This window comes from Lampetra planeri, chromosome 34 (assembly GCF_965212315.1).
Source record: "Lampetra planeri chromosome 34, kcLamPlan1.2.h2, whole genome shotgun sequence".
NCBI classification, from domain to species: domain Eukaryota; kingdom Metazoa; phylum Chordata; class Hyperoartia; order Petromyzontiformes; family Petromyzontidae; genus Lampetra; species Lampetra planeri.
This window is the reverse complement of record NC_136140.1, coordinates 6,052,467-6,062,281: the sequence shown is the minus strand read 5'-3', so window position 1 is coordinate 6,062,281 and position 9,815 is coordinate 6,052,467.

Genomic DNA, 9,815 nt, shown 5'->3' with positions numbered 1-9,815 from the left:
GGGGGGGGGTTGGTGGGGGGAGTCGTCCTTGTGGGGGGGGGGGGGTTGGTGGGAGACGCGAGCGATGGTGGCGCGGGCCGATGTCGCGACGAGACGGCGGCGGCGTCCGGCGGTGACCGCCCCCGTCGCAGCCGCCGAGTGAAGCGGGAAGGGGAAGCGACGACCACCACCACCACCTCCCTCCTCCTCCACCCTCACCTCCCTCCTCGTCCTCCTCCACCACCACCCCCCTCGTCCTCGTCGTCGCACGCAGCGAGTTGAGAAACGCGGTGGCGACGCAGCAGCGCTCGCAACCCCCCCACACGAGCTGAGTCCGCAGTTGCGAGTCGCACGGACGCGTCTCTCCCTTCCCCTCCCTCCCCTCCCTCCAGCCCCGGGGGCTCGAGGCACAGCGGCCGACACAAACAGGCACAGGGCGAGCGGGGAGGGGAAGAGGAGGGAGGAGGAGGAGGCTGGCAGAGCGCGGGGCTCACAACACAGAAAGTGCGAACACGGCGCAAATCAGGAAGGGCGCTGCCATCTTTGAAGCACACGCGTGTCCGGCGCCGATCATGGCCGAACGGATTATCCACAGCGAGGAGGAAGAGGAGGAGGTGGTGTTGGTGGTGGTGTTGGTAGTGGTGGCGGTGGGAGAGGAGTAGGAGGAGAGAGCTCGAGAGGAGGAGGAAGCTGGAGAGGAGGAGGAGGAGCCGCGCGTTCCCCCCGTGGCGTGCGTGTGTCGTGATGGTGCCGTGCGAAGCGACGTTGGTGGTGGTGGGAGGAGAAGAGAGGGGTGGGGGGGGTGTTCGATAACTCACTCGGCAGAGCAAGGGGGTGGGGGGGGGTCGCGATCTCGGTGTCTGATCCGGGACAACCACGGTGCGAATCGAGGGCAGATGATGGGGAGAGGGCGGTCACTGCTCGATGCTCGATCGAAGAACACGACAAATAATAACGACGACGACGACCCATACGGCGATGATGATAATAACCAACGAAGCACGAGAGAGGCAAACCAAAAATAAGCGACGCGTAAAAAGAATCGATCGAAAGTGTCGACGATGAAAGTGTCGACGATGAAAGTGACGGCGGCGACGGTGGCGACGTTGACCGCTGCGATGAGCGAACGCGCGCACGCCGCTGTTACGCACGACGACCTCTTCTTGTGAGCGGTGCGCACGGGGACGCAGCCAAGTGGCCGCGTGGCCACGTGGTGCCCAGCTACCTGGACGTGACGGCTGCTGCTGCCCCTGCCAAATGGCCACGTGGTGCCCAGCTACCTGGACGTGACGGCTGCTGCTGCCCCTGCCAAATGGCCACGTGGTGCGCTGCTACCTGGACGCCCGCGTGCGTCGGGGCCACGGGGGAGCGGTAGCGTTGTGGTTTAAAGCGCGCTGCGCTATAAACGCTTCGACTCGAGTTCCGATTCGATTTGTTTTGCTGCTGCTACGCGGACAACAACGATGATAACAACCGTGGCGATCATTTGAATCGGTCATGGGGTCTCCCCTAGGTCGACTCAGCCTCGCGTTTTTGACCGGTGCGATTTGTAAAACATCGCCAGCAGAGAGACAAAGGCGGCCGGGCGTGGTGCTGGCCGCCCACCCCCCCCCCCCCCTTCGTGTGCCGTGCCCGTCTTCATAAGTGCTCGCTAACAGCACTTGCCCCTGCGGTCTGTTAAGGGTATACGGGGCGTCTTTGTCTTTTGTTGGAGTGTGGGTTCGAGGGGAGCGCTGCGCTCCGACCACGGCGACCCGAGATCGATTCGATTCCTGCTCACGACCGACACCACCTCGGGGTTAGCCGTGACGATGATCTCAACCAGTCCCCTGGACCTCCCCTAGGTCGACTCAGTCTCAAATTAGTACCTGTTGCGACGAGAAAAAAATTAATCGCCACTAGGAAGACAAAGGCGGACGGGCGTGGTGCTGGTCACCCCCCCCTCGTGTGTCGTGCCGGCCTTCATAGGTGCTCGCTAACAGCACTTGCCCCTACAGTCTGTTCAGGCTATACGGGGGATCTTTGTCTGTGTCGGCATGAGTGCGTATGCCCACGTACACCACCACTCAACCACGTCGTTGTGATCAAGGGAGACCCATCGATGTGCGCTTTGACACTCGAACCAAATGTCTAGACACGTGCGTGCTACGGGGACACTTAATGGGAAGAGAGAGAGAGATGGGGGGGGGCTACATGTGGCTCGATCGTGTTCTGTTGAATGCTGTTTACAAATGTAAAAGTGGCTTGCGGATTAGACGCGCGGCGTGGGGATGATTGCGCGGAGCGATGTTGGGGGGTTTCTTTTTTCATCCGCAAAGACTTGGTGGCTGCAGCAGTCAAAGTCGCGCCGCTAAAGGGCGGAGAGCTTCCTTAAATATCTCGGGAGGAATTACTCCGGACACTTGGCCACCCCCCAAATCCCCCTTCTCCATTTAGTATCTTCCCCTCTAATTTAGTATTGCCCCCTCCCCCCCCTTTAGTATCGTCCCTTTAGTCTCAATCACTGCGCTCCCCCCCTGTTCAAGCAGACTCCTCCATTTTAGAATGTAAAAGTCTGCCGAGTGTGCGTCACGGTTTACTCCCGACACCGCATGCATGGCCGTGTCTGTGTGCGTGACTCTGTGTGCGTGCGTCTGTGGGGAGCGGTGGTGCAGCGGTTAGCGCGCTGCGCTATGAACCTGGCTACCCGGGTTCGACTCCCGCTCACCGCCAACACCGGTGACGATTATCTGAACCGGTCCTGGGTTTCCCCTAGGTCGACTCAGCCTCACATGAGAATCTGGTGTGGTGTGTAAACTTCGCCACTGGGGAGACAAAGGCGGCCGGGCGTGGTGCTGGCCACTCACACCCTCGTTAACAGCACTTGCCCCAACAAGGCTATAGGGGGATTTTTGTCTGTGTGCGCGTGTCTGCTAAGGATGTGTGACTAACCCTGATGTTTGGGTGGATGGAGTGGGATGGTGCTGGCAAGGACACTGATTCTGGTGAGGGATTTCCACATACGGGGGCAGGGGAGTGGGATGGGGGGGGGGGCTACACAAGCAAAATGGGCCGCATCCGACGCATTTCAAATCAAATGATTATTTTGTACATTTGGTATTCGCACTATTCTCAAAGCGCAAGGCTGTTTAAAAAAGACGCTTCGTTTCACAGACGAGAGTATAGGACTGTAGTGGTCTCACGGTATGCAGGGGCGCAACCGTGGAGTATGCAGCGTGATGCGACGCATAGGGGCCCAGTCGGCCACAAGGGGGCCCCGAATCAACATGAAAACAAAACAAAATATGACAACAAGAAATATAGCCTTCATATTGATGAACACGGGTTAAACACATCCGTGGCAATTTCAGTAAAAGTGAGAAAGGAGGTAGGCCCACAGTTCTCGCTTGCGTTGCCCCGTTGAGATAAGTCGTTGAGCCCCTGACAGTGTGGGGTGATGTTGCTCAAGTTTGGCCACCTCCGATTAGCACGGTTGGCCATGTACAGTGCGAAAGAAGTTCAACACATAGTACAACTTGAACCCTGACACCGGCACACGTGGCCTACTTTCGTGGAAAAACGTCACGGGACCATCGACGTCCACTCTTCGCGTACAGCATTTATGGTTAACAGACCCGCAATATTAACCAGGGCGGCCGCTCGGCTCGAACCTATGCACATCTGCAGCAAGCGGCCAAACGCGCTACGTCTCGGCCATGTCACCACCTCCACGACAAATACACAGAGTCATTCACGACCAGTGCCGAACATCAAAACCAGAACAGTCGGTATCAGAGTTGTTTTGGTAAACGCTGCATCCTCGCCCGATGTTGTCATCCACCACATTGCGTTGGTTTCCGTCAGTGCTGTTCATCGCAAGGCCCGTGGGGCCACAGTGCGGCACCCGAACAATATACACAACACGTGTTAAAACACATCCCATCGAGATGGCAAACCCAATGGTGTAAGATGTGTTGCGGCCCTCACACCGGTGAGGTCTTATCGGCGAAAGTGGCAAACCTCTGAAAGTCTGTGAAGAACACTGTTGTACGGCTGTGATGTGCACACAAAAAAACAAGTGCTTAAGATCACCAGGTATCCTTTAGGATTATCATCAATAGGCGTACCTCGCCTTTTAAGTATTCTAGTGGTAGTGCCTTACACCGATAATAATCCATATTCCCAAGCCAGCTTGGCAGCGTTCCGGAAAATATCCGTGACTTTTTCAAGCCCCTGTGCACGATACCCCGCACCGCCCGAACCCTGCGCCCTCTCATCTGCACGACACCAGGAGATGTGCCTTCAGTCCTTCAATTGCTCGCCCGTACGAATATCGCAACGTTGTTCACGCTGGCACAACAACAACAAAAAAGACGCACTGTACCGCGTGGGTAATTTATTTTGCATCGCTGTTGTTGTTTTCCGAAGAGATGGCAGGCAAGCGAGTCTCGCCGTGTCTCGCAGTGGCATCCATCACACGGTGGTGGGTTTCGCCCCCCATCATTGTGGGACGCGCGTGTGCGCGCGAGTCTTTGATCTTTGTTTCCAACACTTGTGCATCGAGATGACAAACAAAAGACAAAGTTCCCTCCCCCCACCACGCCTCCCACCTGTATAGCCATAACAGACTGTTGGGGCAAGAGCTGTTAGCGAGCACCTATGAATGCCGGCACGTGCACACGAGAGCGCGGTGCTGGTCACAGCAGCACGACCGCATTTGTTCCACCCAGTCCTGTTGTTTACACACCGCATGGGATTTGGGCGGCGAATGGCCATTACAATTAAGAGGGGGGGGGGGGTCACCAAAAAGCCACAGCGAATCTCGCGTCATGCGACCACAAAATAGGTCGCCGGCTCTCTTTCTGCTCCAGTGCTGGCCTCAAACATAACTCGGACGATTGCCCCACAGATTAAGGCCGTGTTTGCTGGTTATTCCCATTGGAGCGTCTCACTCCGACAAGGTTTGGGGAGGGGGATTAGGGCAACACGGCCGCGCCGCTTTACGCAATTGCAACTGGGCTGTCCGATTAAGTATGTAATCAATGACTCTACCGATTCGATTACTCAATCGGATGACGAACAAAGTCGGATATGTTCTCCCACGTGTGCCGCTGGGCGGGAGTTGAAGGGAGGTGGACTTGATCAAGGTCATCATCAGCCGCGTCGTTAACACTGAAGGGTTTGTTGTCGATTATGGGGGTTTCCCACCTTTGAGAGGGCAAGATATTGGAGGCAGCCAGCCAATATTGAAATTGACATGAGTATTAAATCGATTAGAAGAAAGAAAAAAACAGTCGATATTTTTTTGTAGATTAATAGATGTCTCGTCCAAGCTCCACACACGAACCTCTTCATTAACGCTACATCGCGTAATGCGTAAATCGTGGACACGACGAGGGTAGAAGAAAGTCCATCGTGACCCAACGTTGAATTGAGATCGGAACATTGAGAATTTCTCCCACGCGCGTGTTGCAAGTAGTCGGTGCACGTCCTGAAGAAGAAGGAGTGTGGGCGGTTTCTCGCCATGGAGAGCACGTGGTGCATGGCCCATCAAGTACAGCACTGTCATTCATTTCCACGTTTGAAAGGAGTGGGGATCGGAGCAGCGGAGGGTTGTTCGTGAAGGAACGGGGAGTCCCACTCAACCCTCCTTTGTTGTCTTTTAAAGCAACTTCGTGCGAAGCAGCTAAAACACACGGGGCCGTCTTTAACTCGGGTCTGCTGAGCAGGAAACTTGCACGGACGTATCCCAAAAGACGAGCAATCATCCGCTCGTAGATTTTTCATTTTTTTTGGAGCGTTTGTTTGCCTTTTTAATCGGGATCACATTCCCGCTCCGTGTGTGCGTTGCACGTGGTTCGGTTAACGTGTTCATCGAATTGATGGAACACGTGGGTTATATAAAAAAAAAACAACCAACTCCCATACCACATTTAACCACAATCGCGTTACGTTGTTAATCATTACGAGACTGTGTGGAGGATGATGGTGACGCCGTCAGGGTCGGATTAAGGTTTTGAGGAGCCTGAGGCTGAGGGAAAGGCCTAAGGACGAATGTACGACTGTATTACATATTGCAAAAATAAATGATGAAGTCATCAAACGTTTTCCCCTTGTATAATTAACAAATGTGTTCGATATTCTTGGTTCTTTCGGTAAAGTCACGTAGAAGGGAAATAATAAAATAATAAAAATACATCGAAATGTGTTCGACTCGTGGTAAAGTCATCGAATATAAGTCACATCCACGGCGCTAATTTATTTTTTTTAAAGATCAAATGTTGTAGCTGTAGCAAAGTCACGAATGGTTGTCCCTGAAGAAGAATTGAAGACGCAGATTCGCCACGGAGGTGGAGGATCGGAAGAAAGAGAAATCGTGAAGCGGGTGAAAGCCTTTCGAAGAATGAGCCGACACGTGTCTGGTTTATTGTTGGGACTACCGTTGCTTTTTGTTGTTGCCAAGTCCAATCTGTAATACACACGTAATAAAGCAAGGCCTCCTCGCCTACTGTTTCAAATTCATGGTTTTCGGGTCTGCGTTATTATTCTGTTCTGTTGTGCGGGGTTTTGTTCTTGTTAACGATGTATCCCTTCCACCGCACATCCGATTAGCACGGTTGGCTGCGTGCGGTGCGAAAGAAGTTCAACGTATAAAGACAATGTTCCGATGGCCGGGCTACCATCGTTCATCTGTTACTTCATCAACGTGGAAGAGAAGAGGGCCTACAGAACACGAGGGCCTTATTAGCATTTGGGTTAAGCGGGCACCTGGTCGCCACCGCCGCGCTTAGTTATAAGAATGGTTTCGCACACCGAGTGGACTTGCGAGCCCAGAGGTCATCGGTTCGATTTGACCTTGAAAGTTGGAACAATGGAGCAAGCAAGTGTCTTACATTTCACCGCACCCCAAACTTCATTTGGAGCTTTCGTGACTGCAGGAATTACTCTTTGGTTCTTTCGTTAAAAGTCACGTATAAAGAGAAAATAATGAATTCAATAATAGCATACGACGTTTCGATTGCAACACAAGCAATCATCATCAGGTATAAATGAAAGAAAAACAAACCTAGTATACTTAGAAATATGTTAGCCGACCCTCTGTGTTGTATTGCATTGTATTTCTAAGTATACTAGGTTTGTTTTCTCTTTCATTTATACCTGATGATGATTGCTTGTGTTGCAATCGAAACGTCGTATGCTATTATTTAATTTATTATTTTCTCTTCTCTTTATACGTGACTTTACCTCACCCCGCCCATGAGCGCCCGGAGGTATAAGTGGGGGTCCATCACAATTAGTAGTAGAACGGCAGGTTGCATGCCCATAACTTTCAAAATAATCTGGTCAGCGTGGAAGAAGAGGCCAAGGTATCCTCGAGTTGGATCTCTCTCGACTTTAAAAGACCCTCCTGCCAGCAGTGGCACATTTTCCCTCATTTACCTTTGGGGCCGTCCATAAATGACGTCACGCACCTAGGGGGGGGGGTCGGACATTTGTGACGATGTGTGACGAGGGCGGGAGGGGGGAGTTTGAGAAATGTGACGTCACATCAAAATGCGCAACTTGAAATAAATATAGACAACACGTTCTACTTAATTAAATAGACTTTTTAATAAATGTTTTCTCCTACAACATCAGAGTGCAGCGCCACATTAAATACGCACTACAATGACAATAGTTTAAAGCGATTTGAAGCATGTTTTATTGTTTTGGGGTGGGGGCAGAGCTTTGTGACGTCATATATGAGGGGGGGGGTCTGACTTTTTGTGACGCCGTGTGACGAGGGGGGGGGGGGTCAAAAATCGTCCAAAATCGCGTGACGTCATTTATGGACGGCCCCTTTGACCAACTCTACAGGCCCCGCAAGAACACCGTGCCCACTTGCTGCCGTCCTATATCTTTTATTTGTCGTAAGAAGGGTTGTTCCAAAACGTCACAAATAAGCTCCAAATGTGTCGGCAAGAAGATGCACGCAGTCACTTGAGACGTCACTCACGTTCTCTTGAGCCGCGAATTCTCCCGGCTGGGATCATGTCATTAGGAGCGGTGGTGGCAGTGGTAATATAACACTGCACACATAATTTCCTAAGTTCAACTCCCGGGCACGGCAAATTAAATCTGAACCTGTCCTGGGCCATTCTCCTTCACCAACCCACACTGGTTGGTGTGGTGAAGTATGGTCAAACATCCCACCCACTCCACCCCTTCATACGACGTTACTCTTCACAGTTGGACTCCCAACCCTGCATGTCTCGGTCAAAACCTCAGTCATATTGTCGCGATTTCATTTGAATACATTCTTTTTTTAAATCCTTTATATTAAGTTCACTTGCTTGCTTGCTTGCGCGCTTACGACCGTGCAAATCCTTCGGTCGTTTTTTAACCCACTTCCCGTGATCCAATCGAGCTGACATTTTGCACACAGACTCGTTGTGCGTGACAATTTATTTTCGTGAAAATTTTTTTCCATAACTTTACACTTTTTAGGAAATTTTTTTTATATTTAATTACCAATTGCTTAATGGTGGCAGGCAATCATCTGACCCATAGGTGGCAGCCATCTCAAGCCAGAGGACGAGAGGACTCTAGCCACCACGCATTTAAAGGATTTATAGTGAAAAACTTTGTTTTTACGGGTTAATTTTTTTGCATTGTGGTCAATATTTCGGCATCTTGTGACTGGAGTGGGGTCATCTGTTGCTCATTACATGATACGACGTAGGATGCATGGGTCGTGCCGGTAAACATCAACTTTAAGCACAATCATACATCTCACAATGACTGCGCGGGCATCTTGTGAATGTTTACACCGTGGCATTGCTAGCTTAGTACCATAAACATTTACCTACAAATGAAAAAAACACACACTTGCAATGCCCCGCGTTCATTTCATCATCGTAATAGGCGCCATCAGGCACGATCTATCAACTTCTGGACGAGTTACTACGCACGCCGTGCCCATCTCACGGCCGTGCGACGCAGCAATGCATTGAGCTTCTTACTACACCAGCCAGAGGTCGCAACCGGGTACCCGATACCCGTACCCTACCCGATACCCGGCTACCCGTACCCGGCCGTTTGCGACCCTGGTGCGGCCGGGTACGGGTACGGGTAGGCCGTGAGTCACTGGTGAGTAACCGTTTGTCACTCATTTCGGGTAGGGTACGGGTACGGGGAGGGAACGGGTACCCGTACCCAGTCGGATAGGGTACGGGTACCCATTTGCGACCCTGGTACGGCCGGGTACGGATACGGGTAAGGAATCAAAACCCGTTTGCGACCTCTGACACCAGCTCATCGCTGCGTCTCGCTGGCGTATTCCCTCCTTCGGCTGCCATTCCACCACCGGGCTCTTCCATCAGCCATCGTAACTTTTCGCGATGTTTCCTCCCCCAAGTCCACTTGTTGATTTCTTCTAAACTGTCAAATTTATGTATACTTAACGGTCTGTACACGACACGTGTACGATAGGCAGAGCCGTGTCTCTCGTGGGGTACGGCGAATCGGGTCGACCGCCCCGCGCCCAGCACTTGGGGGGGGGGCGCGCTTTGAAGTCACGGTGTCAGATGTAATACTTCTGGTTTAGTTTGAAGGCGTCAGGGGGGGATTCGCCCCGGGCTCCGCAGCCCCCCTTTCTCCCACCTATGGACGGCCCTGAGTCTACGTGGACATCATTCGTTAGGTGTGGGACACCAATTCACGCTTCCTGCCGAGTTGACGCATTGTTGATATTCTCGGTTAAAGGTTTGATTCTATAATCGACATTGTTGTGAACGGCCTCTAGCGGCGGGTATGATTTATACACGAATTAAAACATCGTTTGCTTTAAGAATCGATACTTACTCGATAGGTCAATA